At 37.6% G+C, this 16,431-nt stretch overlaps 1 protein-coding gene and 1 pseudogene across 3 annotated transcripts in view; one reads left to right on the forward strand and one right to left on the reverse strand.

Annotated features, from left to right (window-relative positions):
- The window catches only part of RIT2 (Ras like without CAAX 2), a 523,011-nt gene that overhangs the window by 50,849 nt on the left and 455,731 nt on the right, over nt 1-16,431 (forward strand). The gene's annotated exons all lie outside the window — the stretch shown is intronic.
- LOC140498752 (26S proteasome non-ATPase regulatory subunit 8-like) lies at nt 4,063-5,107 on the reverse strand (annotated as a pseudogene).

Consider the following 16,431-nt stretch of genomic DNA (forward strand, 5'->3'; position numbering starts at 1 on the left):
TGTGGGGTGTGGGGGCTGCAGATGGGAGTAGAAGTGGACTTCTGGCGCAGTGATCCTCAGAACCACAGTTGGAGACAGAGGGGATTCATTTTCCTATGAGAAACTATTCTATATATCTGTTATTCTCTTCTCAATTCTGGTTTATTAAGGAGTTACCTGAGATCCCCCCTTCACATGTCTGGGTTTTGTAAGAACCTGACTGAAGGACAAGGACATTGAGAAATATAGTCTTCAACATGTTTATATGGACAGCAAGGAACTAAGGGAGGCACTGCTGAATGAAGCATAAAACTGAAAATTTTAAGTGTGAGCGAATCCATATATGGAGGTTGTTAGAAAGGAGGAACAGACAGACAGATAGACAAACAGACAGACAGACAGACAGACAGATAGATAGATACAATATAGATATAGATGATGTAGATATTGATATAAATATATGATATTTTATAAATGATTTATAGATGATATAGATAAAGAAATAGAGAAGACAGAGTTAGTGATATATATAGAGAGAGAGGTAGTAATGAGATGGAGACAGCTAACTTCAGAATTGGCTTTTCCACTTACCTGTCTCATTTTCATCAATTTTCGTAAAAGAGCATTTAACTAGAAGATTTCTAAGATTCCTTCCAAGTAAAACACTTAATGTAAATCAAGTACCAAACAAAAGACAGCCCTTTTCTTAAAAGTGTAAATACGTAATACTAATAAAATAACTTTCATGAACGAAAGCAATGTAGCTAGAATAATCAAAGAACTAGTTAACTGGAGAAAAAATGGTGAATCAAATATCTCTGCAGAGGCTCTGGTATCTAAAATATGCAGCTAACTAAAAGAAACATGTAAGGCCCAAAGTCTTTTCCCAATTAATAATTAGTGAAAGACTATTACCAAACACTTCCCCAAGGAGAATTATAAACTTTTAACAGAAAAAAATTCCAAATACTCAGCAAGAGAAAGGCAAATTTAATAAGTGAAAAAGTTCTGAACTTTTACCTGTTATCCTCCAAATTTGTAAAGATGACAAAACATAGAAATGCCCAATATTGGAGATAGTGTGGAAAGATGGTCATACTCATATCCAATTGTGGAAAATAGGAATTGGTAGAGTAAAACAACTTGGACTTAAGGTTAGAAAATGACCACAGTGTTCATTAGGTTTTGAAGAAATACTACATATTCAGGAATATATTCAAATGAGGAGTATATTCAAAGTGTTCAATGATAAAATGAAAATTGAATATATACCAGTACATTAACAGTAGATGTTTCATAAAGGAAAATAAATTGAAACAAAGTAGAATATAATAGTTTGGAGAATGACTAAATAAGTCAAGGAACATAAAACAATGGAATACAGCTATGCTGGAAAAAAAAATCATGATTATGATTAAAACTATGAGGAAAATACCTACATGAATTCATTCAAAGTGAAGTAAGTAAAACTTGGAGAATGAAGGTACAATGGTTACAACAAATTAAATAAGAAGAGCTATTCCATATAATAAAACATGGGAGCTTGCCATTGGTATCTTCTCTGATTAATAATTTAGTAACAAACAATTCATCAATATCAGTTGTGTATAGGATGGGCAACAAAGCATACTGAAAAAGAAATTACCTTAGAGACAGAAGACCTGGGGTTCCAGTCTGGTGTCTGGAAGTGAGATTGTGGACGTGTCACTTAATCTTTCCTTGTCCCAGATAATTATTTAACATACAATGTTGCTGATTGAATGTTGTGAAGGAACTTTCCATACCAGAAGTTCTGTATATCAATGAAATCAGAGACTGGGACAAAAAAAGAGTATCGATTATATACAGTATACTCTTAATGACATAAAATAGATGAAATATGAGATCTTCACCAAAAAAAGTGCAAAAATCATTATCAAGAAGTAGAAGTAGGATACATACATACAAACAATTCATAAGGAAAAATAAGGAGTAATAAATACTGAAGGCGAAGAACAGGATCATAGAATTAGATTTTTTGTAAATATTTATCTGGCATATAGACTTCTGGGCCTAGAGTCAGAAGGTCAAAATCCAGGTCAGATACTTACTAGTGACTTCAACAAGTCCCTTAACCCCAAGCTGCCTGAGTTTCTTCAACTGTAAAATGAGGATAATAATAGCAAATAGCTCTCAAGATTACTGGGAGGAGCAAATGAAATAATATTTGTAAACTACTACAATGCTGGGAACATAATATGTACTACATAGATACTAGTAATAATAGTAATAGTGATTATTATTATTACTATAGTAGGTATAATATTATCATAATAGGTGCTATATAGATGATTTCTAAATATGCATATTAAACCCAAATTTTCAGATGTCTGATAGGCACCTTACACTCAAAATGTCCAAAATTAGTATGATCAGTTTTTGTCCCAAACCAAACTTTTTTCTTAACTTGTTTATTATCATCAATGAAACTACTATCCTTCTACATCACCTAGGTTCCAAAGTTTGGTGCTGTCTTCAACTTCTCACCAAGATTCACCTCACATACAATTAAGATTCAAAACCAAATGTTTTTGTTTTTATCTTCATAACATCTATGAACTCAGTCTCTTCTTACCACTCATCAAGTCACTAACTTATTTCAGGGCCTTATTGTTTCTCACTGAGATTATTTTAATGGACTACTAACTTGATTTCCGTACCTAAAACTCTTCTCACTCTGACCTAACATCAACCTAGGCAATAACATGATTTCTGCATAGATCTAACAGTATTAATCCCCTACTCAACAAATTCCATTGGCTTTCTCTTAACTGTAGGAGAAAATATTGACTCCTCTATATGACATTCAAATTTCTCACAACCTTGTCTCTTCTTATCTTTCTGAACTTTTTCACATTACTTCACTCCTGGTACCATACAACCTATTCATCATTATACTGACTGTTCTTCTCATACTTCACCTGCTGACTGCAAGGTGGGAGGCCTTTCCTAGCTACTTTTAGGTATCAGTATCTTTCTAAATTTGCAATATGTCTATTTTGTATACTGTAGATAGGATGGCTATGAAAGTATCAATTGGTCCAGATGTTCTTTGAAGTCAGTTCTCATTTTGAGATTTTGTGATGCTAATGGCATGCAAATGAAGTATACATATAGACATAATCTTTAAACAGAATCAGCTCCTCTAATCGTTAGAAGGAGTTGTGGTCTATCACTTTCAACCAATTGAGAGAATGTGGGTAGTTTTCACTTATAAGAACTGCAGAATCTCACTGCTATCCAAATAGTTTCCTCCACAGTATTTCTTTTTTGTGAAGACCTCCAATGGAGTTGGATTTCCAATTTTTAAAGGTGTCTCTCCCATTTTTGGACGACTTTACTTTTTAGAAAATTTATTTTTTTCAGCATTATACCTAAAACTGATTCTCTGCAGTTTCAGTTCATTGATCTTATTTTCTTCCTACTGAAGAAAAAGAAATCTTCCATAAGACAGTCCTTTAAATATGTGAGGACAACTCTCATCACTACTCTAAGTCTCCCCTTCTTCAATCTCAACATTCTCAAATCATGCAACTGATCCTCATATGAGAAGGGTTTTTTTTTTGAAGTCTTTTCTTTTCCTACTGTCCCTACTTTGGAACTATTTTAACTTGTCCTTTTTTTAAAAAACCAAAAATGTATAATACTGAGCTGAACTTAGTGCTCTAGTTCATGACTTCATAAAATTTTTCCACTTGGGACCCCTTTTTGCCAGAGAAATTGTATTTTTGCTTTTTTTTTAACTCCAGGTATATGGTATAAAATAGGCATTAAAATCAAACATTTATTAATAATAAATCACAACGAAATTTATTTAAAAGAACTCATTGGTATACATGGGATTCATTAAAGATGAATGTATATTTGAATACTAATGAGATAGATGTTCTGGTTTATTTTTACATAAAGAATTAAATCTTGGTAGAACATCTGATACTGTAGGATGTAGAACATCTTCAGCATTAATTTTTTTTGGTGATCTCCTGTCATTTATTGACCCATACCCCTTTAAATAAGTCTCTCACCCTGTCCCCTCCTCCCTCCTCAAACAATCATCTCCAGCTGCCTCTCATATTCAATGACTCACTTTGCCAGCTCTGTGGAGGGGATGGTGGTATCCTCAGGCTTCTGCTGCTGGCACTTGAAGCTGTAGTATTGCTGGGGCACAGGACCCATCATCTCTTCTTGGCATACTCAGTCATCTTGGGAGTGGTGAAGAAAAGAATTCTCATGGCTTCAGCAAACAAAATCTTTTCATAGGCCTTCTCAATGCAGCCAGCAATCTCACCCTTTATCGTGTCCAGCAAAATGTCAATGAAGAACATGTAGCTCTCAGCAGGGATATTTCCCTTGGCCAGGAACACCTTATTGTAACTCCCTTCCATTAGGTACTGCTCTAAGGACACAGGGTGCCTGATGTAGACATTGGTCTGGATGGCCTTAGCAGGGAGCCGCTCCAGCTCAGTGTGGAACTTGGCCACTCGGTTCTGGGACAGCAGGAAGAGCAGACTGAGGCCCAGATGCTGATGTATGTAGGCTGACTTGGGGAGCTGATTCATGTAGTCAAAATAATAGCATTTAAGCTGAGCCATGCATCACTCCAAGGAAGGTATGTCTTTCTGCAAAATGTTGCATTGGGCACCAATCTCCAAGATGTCATGGGCCAGAATGAGCTGTTGTTTAGTCAGTTTTGTACCCGTGGTAGGCAGGAAGTTGAGCTCCAGCAACACCAGCTTGAGGCACAATCATCTGTAGCTCTAAAAGTCTCTAAAGAATAATTTTCTACCCGATTCTTCTATATGTTAGCTTTTTTAAAGTAAAACTTTCAATTTTATCTTTTAATATAAATATGCTACATTTTTTTCCTTGAAGTGACATTTTTGAATTAAAGACTTTTTGGAAATATCCAACAAATAACATAGTGTTAAGAGCCATAAATCATTGTGAAAAAATTAAGAAAATTGCATTTTTGCTTTGTCAAAAATATAACAACTTCATCTTTCACTTCCAATAATTTGTTTAAACTTCCCTCTCATGAGAGTCAACTGACCTCTGCAGGTTGTAATGATCTTTTATAATCAGAGTCCATGTCTTTCCAAAGGTTTGAAAACAAATTACTGTTAAAGGAATGACTTTTAATAAAGTTAATGATTTTGATAATATTGTGAAATCTAATTCTTGTGATTTTTTTTTTAGTTGCTAGTGCCTCCTGAAGGGTCATGGAATGATTAAAAGTTTTACTACTAACTTTAATTTTGTCCTACAAATCCAAAATTCTCACCCATCATTGCTCCAGCACCATCTGCACAGACTCCAATGTAATTTTTCCACTGTAAACTATCATTTCTGAAAAATTCATCAACTTTAATATATATGTATGTATGCATATGTCTGTACATATATATCTTCCCTTCTTGTGTGCCCTTCCAAAAGGCAACAAAACAATAATAAGCTACTAGAATTGGTCATTAGTAATTTCAGAAATTCTTTTGGAGACAGTATCATTTGATAAATACTATGAATTTCATGCCCATACTTTTTCCCCATGTACTATTTTTGACATTTTAATAGCAGCAGGTAGTATCAGATCTCTGATCATGTTGGACATTTTTGTTTTTGCAATGAAATAAGAAATTTCATAAGATTCAAGTAAATACTTTTCATTGACAGTAACAAATTTCTCAAAACACTGTTCTTATTTATTTGAAGATTTTGAAAGTCAGTCAAAATATTCCTTTGGTTTATTGCAATATGCTGAATGCTTGGAATTAAGATATCATATTAGTTTGGCTGGTTTCATGCTCTCTGGAGGAAAAAAAACTACTAAAACTTCATTACAAATTAAGCAAAGAAAAATTTCCCCCGACACCATTATCCTTATTAGAAGCAAATCCATACAGCAAAAATAGTTTTACATATTTTATTTTCTTGTCAATTTAGGTGCACTACAAACCTGGTAGCAAAACCACATTGTCATCAGTATTTTTAGCCCCTTCTGTCTAAATTTAGCCACTTATCCACAACCAAAAAATATTTTTGTCCTAAAATATAAATAAATATTGCTAATAATTTCTCAAATAAATGCTAGTCTTATTTATGAATTTACTTTCATTTGTGCTTAACTAAAAATGACATGTACACTTACATATACATACAATAGTGATGGTAGAGAAATATTATTAAATGGTTTTTGTCTTTACCTGCTACAAATAAACATGTTTCTGTAAAAGAAGGAGATAACAGCAATTTTAAAAATCAAACATTCTAACACAATACAATCTAAAGATATACTAATTTGATACATGCTAAGGAATGATGGTAAGAAAAGGTTAAAAGTCTTTATTTTCTGTAATTAAACTATTATGTATTGATAATAGCATAATATTTTGTACATACAGTAAAAACACCACAATTCATAACAAACAATAGTCTCAAATCTGAGTCCAGGTGTATCTGGCAGTATTTGTTGGCTTTGTGTGCTGTGACAGTAAAGCATGCATGTTGTGTGTTCAGAATCAAGATTGCAGTGAAGTCCAATGCAACACAGGGAAGTGCTGCCAGAAACACCTTGGATGCATTATGTTTTTAATTTTGAATTATGTTTTGGTAATTGTACATTCAGAAACCTTTTGGTGTTGATAAAATTTTTTGTGACTCCCACATTCAGTTACATGATGCCATATAGATTTGGGATTCAGAGTTTAAGAAGCTTTGTGAGATGTGATTTGTTTTTTACCATCATTATTTTGATTTCATATTTTATTTTGCTCCTCCTTCCTTGTTAAGGGTGATGTTAATTCCCCTTTGACAAATTATATTATCATAGATTTGTTATGTAGTCTACATACATGTACAATAAGGGGGTAAAATGAAGGAAGCAACACAAACTATGTTCTTGGTAGATTCCATGACGCATAATTTTCTCTTTATATTCCTACCCTCACAACTATGAATGGAGTTGCAAGAAATTGAACTGTTTAAATCGAGCACTAGTACAATAATAAGCACTATAAATGTACCAGTGTAACTTGAGGAAAGAGCACCATGAGCACTGATATGGCAGAAGTGAGCTTTCATCCAATGTTTGTCTTTTTCCAATGAAGAGTCTTATAAGGATCAATAGGCTGCTTCACCTGATTGACAATTTAACCAGACCATTTCCCTCTAGTCATGAAAGACAAGCTAATATTGAGAGGCAGTTGTTGGGCTATGTAGCTGGAGGGGTCTTATGACTGCGTATTAATTGTATGCTAGTTTATATAGGTGACCTTGAACGCATCCTCTCTCAATTCCAGCAGATTATCCTTGTGTTTATACCACTAATGTCCAACATTCAGCCATTCATTACCTACTGATTCCTTCCCTACTGCCTTCAAGCATATGCAAACCCTCATCTAATTTTCATTAAACACTGCCATCCACTCAACTAATTATTCTATATCTGTCCAGACCTTATCAACCAAAACAAACAAACAAACAAACAAAAAAAAAAAACGATAGAGGAGAAAAGCTTTCTATTGTTATTGGCATCTTGTCTTCACTTCTCCCTCAATCTGCAACATTTAGCTATCTCCCTTCCTGTCTCATAATTCAATTGAAACTACTTTCTAAAAATATCAGAGATAGCTCTCCATTTTTTGTATGATTTGTTCATTTTATCCTTTTCCTTTTCATTTTATTTTTCCATTCCAAATTTCCTTCTGTAAGGTCAAGGAAAACAGGATTTTTTGCTGTTTTTGTATTAATATAATCAAGAATGCCTGAATTTGAATGTGACTAAGGAGGATCTTTCCCACTCCATTGTCAGGCCTGGGAAGATTTGTAAGAAGGTCCTTGCCTTTTGTTAATGAGGTACTGGTTCTCAAGGGATATGATGCCCTCTGGCTCTAAAAAGTGTACAAAGACTCTGAGGTGTGGGTTTTATTTGGGGACTTACTGACTGGAAGTGTTTGTTTGGCCAGATGAGGACTCCAGGAAGCCACTAAAGGAGTCTGCCCTGCACCGCCCCCCCCCCCCCCCCCCCCCCCAGCTTTGAGAACTCAAATGTCATGCTTCCCTCTCTTGTAACTATGGTCAGACACTTGGGGTCTGACTTCCCTAAATTAGGTAAATGATATATATGCTTGGTTAAAGGACTGATAAATGGGCTTGATTAAAGTGATTGTTAACCCCTCAAAAGTTGCCTTTCCTTTTGTGAATGCAGATCTAAGAACCTGCCATAGCAGCCCACTGCTCCCCACCCCTTCCATGTATGTTGGGATGCTTACTGTTACACCTTCCTTCCTCTAACTCCATCAATTGAGAAGGCAAGAAATACAATACCCATTATACAAATAAAGTCATGCACGTTTTCACATTAGCCCTGTTCCCAAAAAACTAGAAGAGAAAAAGATAGCCTTAAAAGGATGTGGGTAGTGTTTTTCATCATGTCCTTTTGAATTATAGTGAATCATTGAATTGATCAAAGTTACTAAGTCTTTCAAAGTTTATTTTCTTTACAATGTTATTGTTACTGTGTGCATTGTTATCTTAGCTACATTTCTATACCCAACTAATTGTGTGTTATTCCTTTTTTTAACTTTTTTATTTTTACTTTTTATTTATTTAATTTTGACTTATAGAATAAAATAAGCATTTCTATGACACAGCAATAAAACATGATTGCACTTGGAACTCAAAATATATATAATAAAACTGTCATGTAAATTTAGTTTTTCCTCCAACCACCCTGCCCTAGAGATGGCTACCATTAGACACAAATATATATGTATGTGCTTATGTAAAATCACTCTATATGTAGTTCAATTTATCAGTTATTTTCTCTAGAAGCAGATAACATCTTTCTTCATATGTCCTTTGTAATTAATTTGGGTACAAGTTAAAAAGATTCATTCACTCTATTGTTTCTTCATCATTTCATGTAAGTCTATCCAGGTTTTTCTAAGATCATCCTCGTCATTTCTTATAGCACAGTAATATACTATCACAATCATATACCACAACTTGTTCAGCCATTCCCCAATTGACAAGAATACCTGCAGTTTCCAATTCTTTGCCACAACAAAGAGAACTACTATAAATATTTTGGAACATGTAGATTCTTTTCCTTTTTCTCTAATCATATTTGGACATAGACCTCCTTCTGTGTCAAAGGGTATAAATAGGTTAAAACTCTTTGAAGATGGCAGAGTAGAAACACACAAATACGCTAGCTCCGAACCCACAGCCCATGAAATATCCGTAGTAAAGAGCCGCCAATAAATTCGGGAGCAGGAGAAGCCACATAATAGTGGAATGGATAAGTTTTCTGTTCCAGAGGGACCTGCAAACATCTTGCAAAAGGTCTGTCGCGCTGCGGATGCAGAGCCCAGCCCAGCCCTGCACCAGCCCTGGCAACGAGAGGAACAGATCCGAGCAGACTTCAGGGGCAGGATCTCCAGCGGCCGTGCGGGTCCCTTCACCCACAGGTGACGGGGGTCAGTGGGAAGGTCTCTTTGGTGGGTCGAGAGAGGAGTGGGGTGCCCCCATACTCAGGCCCCCTCAGAAGGCAACAGCGGAGGTGGGAGCAGACTGGGGTTCCCCAAGCAGGCAGGAGGCTGGATCCATTGTTGAAGGTCTCCACATAAACCCCCTGAGGGAACTGAGCCCGTGAGGCGGCCCTGCCCCACCTGAGCACCTGAACTTAATCTCACACTGAATAGCAGCTCTGCCCCTGCCCAAAGCACTGAGGCTAGGAAGCAGCATTTGATTCTCAGACCCCGAGCGCTGGCTGGGAGGATCCAGAGGCGAGGTGGGTGTGAGGAGAATATTCAGAGCTCAAGTCGCTGGCTGGGAAAATGCCCAGAAAAGGGAAAAAAAACAAGACTATTGAGGGTTACTTTCTTGGTGAGCAGGTTTCTCCTCCACCTCCTTCTGATGAGGAAGAGTGGTGCTCACCATCAGGGGAAGACATGGAAGTCAGTGCTTCTACATCCCAGCCCACTCAATGGGATCAGTTCTGGGAAAAGGTCTTAAAGAGCCCAAACAATTTTCAAACTCATGATAGAGAGGTGGAGGAAAAACTGGGAAGAGTAATAAAATACTTGCAAGCAAAGTATGAACAACAAATCAGCACCCTGCTAAAGGAGACCCAAAAAAATGCTGAAGAAAATAACACCCTGAAAAATAGGCTAACTCAATTGGCAAAGGAGGTTCAAGAAGCCAATGAGGAGAAGAATGCTGTCAAAAGCAGAATTAGCCAAATGGAAAAGGAGATTCAAAAGCTCACTGAAGAAAATAGTTCTTTCAAAATTAGAATGGAACAGATGGAGGCTAATGACTTTATGAGAAACCAAGAAATCACAAAACAAAACCAAAAGAATGAAAAAATGGAAGATAATGTGAAATATCTCATTGGAAAAACAACTGACCTGGAAAATAGATCCAGGAGAGACAATTTAAAAATTATGGGACTACCTGAAAGCCATGATCAAAAAAAGAGCCTAGACATCATCTTTCATGAAATTATCAAGGAAAACTGCCCTGAGATTCTAGAACCAGAAGGCAAAATAAATTTTGAAAGAATCCACCGATCACCACCTGAAAAAGATTCAAAAAGAGAAACTCCTAGGAATATTGTGGCCAAATTCCAGAATTCCCAGGTCAAGGAGAAAATATTGCAAGCAGCTAGAAAGAAACAATTCAAGTACTGTGGAAATACAATCAGGATAACACAAGATCTAGCAGCTTCTACCTTAAGGGATCGAAGGGCATGGAATAGGATATTCCAGAAGTCAAAGGAACTAGGACTAAAACCAAGAATCACCTACCCAGCAAAACTGAGTATAATATTTCAGGGGAAAAAATGGTCTTTCAATGAAATAGAGGACTTTCAAGCATTCTTGATGAAAAGACCAGAGCTGAAAAGAAAACTTGACTTTCAAACACAAGATTGAAGAGAAGCATGAAAAGGTAAACAGCAAAGAGAAGTCATAAGGGACTTAGAAAAGTTGAACTGTTTACATCCCTACATGGAAAGACAATATTAGTAACTCTTGAAACTATTCAGTATCTGGGTACTTGGTGGGATTACACACACACACATGCACACGCACACACTCATAGAGACAGAGTGCACAGAGTGAATTGAATAAGATGGGATCATATCTTAACAAAAAAAATGAAATCAAGCAGTGAGAGAGAAATATATGAGAGGAGAAAGGGAGAAATTGAATGGGGCAAATTATCTCTCATAAAAGAGGCAAGCAAAAGATTTTTTTTTAGTTTGGGGAAAAAGAGGGGGGGTGAGAGAAAAACATGAAGCTTACTCTCATTACATTCCACTAAAGGAAGGAATAAAATGCACACTCATTTTGGTATGAAAACCTATCTTACAATACAGGAAGGTGGGGGACAAGGGGATAAACAGGGTGGGGGGGACGATGGAAGGGAGGGCATGGGGAGGAGGGTACAATTTGAGGTCGACACTCACAGGGAGGGACAGGATCAGAAGAGAGAATAGAAGTAATTGGAAGCAGGATAGGATGGAGGGAAATATAGTTAGTCTTATATAACACGACTATTATGTGCACTCTGTCTCTATGTATGTGAGCGTGTGTGCATGTGTAATCCCACCCAGTACCCAGATACTGAAATGTTTCAAGAGTTACAAATATTGTCTTTCCATGTAGGAATGTAAACAGTTCAGCTTTAGTAAGTCCCTTATGACTTCACTTTGCTGTTCACCTTTTCATGGTTCTCTTCATTCTTGTGTTTGAAAGTCAAATTTTCTTTTCAGCTCTGGTCTTTTCATCAAGAATACTTGAAAATCCTCTATTTCATTGAAAGACCATCTTTTCCCCTGAAGTATTATAGTCAGTTTTGCTGGGTAGGTGATTCTTGGTTTTAGTCCTAGTTCCTTTGACTTCTGGAATATACTGCTCCATGCCCTTCGATCCCTTAATGTAGAGGCTGCTAGATCTTGTGTTATACTGATTGTATTTCCACAATACTTGAATTGTTTCTTTCTAGCTGCCTGCAGTATTTTCTCCTTGACCTGGGAACTCTGGAATTTGGCCACAATGTTCCTAGGAGTTTCTCTTTTTGGATCTCTTTCAGGCGGTGTTCTGTGGATTCCTTGAATATTTATTTTGCCCTCTGGTTCTAGAATCTCAGGGCAGTTTTCCTTAATAATTTCATGAAGGATGATGTCTAGGCTCTTCTTTTGATCATGGCTTTCAGGTAGTCCCATAATTTTTAAATTGTCTCTCCTGGATCTATTTTCCAGGTCTGTTGTTTTTCCAATGAGATATTTCACATTATCTTCCATTTTTCCATTCTTCTCTCTTTGTTCTGTGATTTCTTGGTTTTGCATAAAGTCATTAGCCTCCATCTGTGCCATTCTAATTTTGAGAGAACTATTTTCTTCAGTGAGCTTTTGAATCTCCTTTTCCATTTGGCTAATTCTGCTTTTGAAAGCATTCTTCTCCTCATTGGCTTTTTGAACCTCTTTTGCCAATTGAGTTAGGTTAGTTTTTAAGGTGGTAATTTCTTCAACATTTTTTTGGGTCTCCCTTAGCAGGGAGCTGATCTGCTGTTCATGCTTTGACTTCATGTCTCTCATTTCTCTTCCCAGCTTTTCCTCTACCTCTCTAACTTGATTTTCAAAATTCTTTTTGAGCTCTTCCATGGCCTGAGCCCATTGGGTGGGCTGGGACACAGAAGCCTTGATTTCTGTGTCTTTGCCTGATGGTAAGCATTGTTCTTCCTCATCAGAAAGGAAGGGAGGAAATGCCTGTTCGCCAAGAAAGTAACCTTCTATAGTCTTATTTCTTTTCCCTTTTCTGGGCATTTTCCCAGCCAGTGACTTGACCTCTGAATATTTTCCTCACACCCACCTCACCTCCTGATCCTCCCAGCCCGTGTTTGTTGTCTGAGATTAAAATGCTGCTTCCAGCCTCAGGGCTTTTGGCGGGGGCAGGGCTGCTATTCAGTATGAGATTATGATCTGGTGCTGAGATCGGGGCAGGGCCACCTCTCAGGCTCAGTTCCCTCAGGGGGTTTATGCGCAGACCTTCCGCAATGGATTCAGGCTCCCGCCCGCTTGGGGAGCCCCTGTCTGCAGCCGCCTCTCAGCTTCTACCTCCCGGGGGGGGCCTGAATTATGGGGGCACCCCACTCCCCTCTCGACCCGCCAAAGAGACTCTCTCACCCACCCCTGTCACCTGTGGGTGGAGGGACTTGTGCGGCCGCTGGAGATCCCGTCCCTGAAGCCTGCTCGGATCTGTTTCTCTCGGTGCCGCAGCCGTGGCCGCAGCAGGTCTCGGCTGAGCTTTGTGTCTGCAGCGCGACGGACCTTTTGCGAGAGGTTTGCAGATCCCTCTGTGGGTGGAGGGACCCGTGTGGCCGCTGGAGATCCTGTCTGTGAAGCCTGCTCGGATCTTTTCCTCTCGGTGCCGCGGCCGTGGCAGGGCTGCGCTCAGCTCCCAGTCCCGGCGCCCAGTCCGCAGCGCGAAGGAACCCCCGGCGAGAGGTTTGCAGGTCTCTCTGGAACAGAAATCTCCCTCGCTCCAATATTCCGTGGCCTCTGGGTGCGGAATTCGCCGTGAGTTACTTCCCTGTAGCCATTCTATGGGTTGTGGGTTCAGAGCTATGTGTATGTGCGTCTTTCTACTCCGCCATCTTGGCTCCGCCCCCTAACACGACTATTATGGAAGTCATTTGCAAAACTACACAGATTTAGCCGACATTGAATTGCTTGCCTTCCAAAGGGAGGGGGAGGGGAGGGAGTGAGGAAAAGAAATTGCAACTCAAAGTTTTAGGAATAACTGTCAAGTACTGTTCTTGCCGCTAGGAAATAAGAAATACAGGTAAAGGGGTATAGAAAGTTATTTGGCCCAACAGGACAGAGGAGAGGATGAAGACAAAGTCAGAGAGGAATGATGGAGAAGAGAGCAGAGTGGAGATGGGGGCAATTAGAATGCTCGGTGTTTTGGGGTGGGGGGAGGGGAGAAGGGGGGAGAAAATTTGGAGCCCCAAAATTCTGTGAAAATGAATGTTAAAAGTGAAATAAAAAAAAAAAAACAACTCTTTGACCATATTTCCAGATTGTTCTCCATACTGGTTGGATCAAGTCACATTTCCATCAACTATGAATTAATATCCCACTTTTTCCACATAACCTCTAAGATTTACTTCTTTCCCCTTCAATCATTTTATGCTATTTTACATGTGTGACATGATATCTGTTTGTCATTCTCTTTTTGAGCCATCCCAATGATAGTAAGATTCAAGTGCTGCCTCCCCCACCACTCAAATCCTCCATCTTCCCCTCCATTGTGAAAGCTCTTTTACGCTTTTTTTGTGAGTGTTTTAACTTTTCTATGTTGAACTTGGTTCCACTGTGCATTTTTCCTTGAGTTATTGCTTATATTTTCTGTTAATTATCTTCTTAGTTTGTTGTTTGAGATTCCATTTTACTGTATTAGCTTTGTTATAGTTACTTTCAATATTTTTGGGGGGGTGTCTAATTAGCTGCCAAATCATTCTTTTTCTAGTCCCACAGCATATCTTATATCTATTTTTCTCTCTATTCACATAGACTCTAATTTAGTTCAGACTTGCAGAACCTCTGACCTATATTATTGAAACACCTTAATTCTCTGCCTCATGTCCCATCCCCATTCTTTATAAAACACAATGATAATGAGGTTGACGCACACACTACCAGAGCTAGCTCAGTGTCTGGGAGGCTCCAAAGGAAACTGTGGGAGAGAAGACATATTAGACCAACTACCAAATTGAAATTTTACAGAGCCTTGGTGCTGACCTCTTTTTGTATGCCTGTGAAACCTGGAGAGTATACCAGTGCCATGCCAGGAAACTGAATTGCTTCCATTTGAATTGTCTTAGAATGATTTTGAAGATTACCTGGCAGGATAAGTTACCAGACAATGAGGTACTTTCTCAAATTAAATTGTCAAACATTGAAACTGCTGCAGAGAGCTCAAGTCCAATGGGCTTGCCACATTGTTCAAATGCCAAAATATGCTTTCCAAAAAGACTATTTTGTGGAGAATTCACCTAAGACACATACTTTCATGGTGGTCAAAAAAAGAAAACAAAATCACTCTCAAGGTCTCACTTAAGAAATTTAGAAATGATTATGTGGCATGAGAGATACTGCCCAATATGTCATGCCTTCATTAAAGAAGTTACTGTGTTCCATTAAAAAAGGAGAATTGAAGTAGCTCAAAAGAAACATGAGATGTGCAAAGTTAGAGAATCTACCCTAAATGGACTATTTGTGTCTGACTTGTCATAAAGTATTCCAAGCTTGTATTGGTCTGATACTCTAACGTAGTAGTATAATTTTTGCTTTTCTTTGACAATGAAGTATGATCATCACCACCATAATTGCCAAAGTGATATTTTTGAAACATAGCTATGACCATGTTAATCTTCTTAGTAAACTGCAATGACTCAGTATTGACTTTAGGGTAAATATAAATTCCTCTCTTTCCATTATTATTGCACATGCCTTCCCTTCCATACTTGGTCAATTAAATTCATTTTTTCTCTTTTTCACATGTATCATTTTATCTCTCATCTCATTAATTTTGCACCGAGCCATTACTACATTTGAAATGTACTCCTTTCTTCCTCACATTCATCTGACAGAATATCTATCTACCTTCTAAATACAAAGTACAATATTCTTTATGAAACCCTTATTTCTTCAAAAAGCTAGAGCACTTACTCCCTAATTACCTGTTATTGCCTTCCATTTATTGATTTTCATCATTTTATTTAATATGAAATATATATACACATATCTATTATAATATCTATCATAAATACATACATTTATAATATATACACATATCTACTCATGCATGTGTATTTTTATTATCATAATATATACATGCAGACATACACACAGGTATGTGTGTAACAGTGTCTATATCACTTCCCTCCCCTTTTAGAATTTAAAGTGAAAATTGTTTAAACTACAGATTATTTCATTTTTATTTGTATCCCCATTACCTTACACAATGCCAGGTACATAGTAGATACTTGGTAAATACTTCTCGATCATTGAGTGCAAGTGTAGACAGGTGGATGGATGAAGGAACAGATGAGTGAAGAACATATTCCTTTGCATGCTTGGGTTGCTTACAGTGAAATCAGTATGTTTTTCTCAACACTTTCCCATCTGGGTATAGGCCTAAGGATTAGTGTCTCACCTCTATATCTATATACCTCTATCTATGTGTAGGTATGAGAAAGGAAATGGCTTGGCTACTGTAGTGCCAATGTGATATTCGCATCTACAGAGTCATGAATATTCCAGCACAATTCTGAATCATTAAATACAAGAGACTCTCCACATGGAAGACAGAAGCAAAACATTTATTCAGACGCCAGAAAGCCAAA

Source organism: Notamacropus eugenii, chromosome 4 (genome assembly GCF_028372415.1).
Source record: "Notamacropus eugenii isolate mMacEug1 chromosome 4, mMacEug1.pri_v2, whole genome shotgun sequence".
NCBI classification, from domain to species: domain Eukaryota; kingdom Metazoa; phylum Chordata; class Mammalia; order Diprotodontia; family Macropodidae; genus Notamacropus; species Notamacropus eugenii.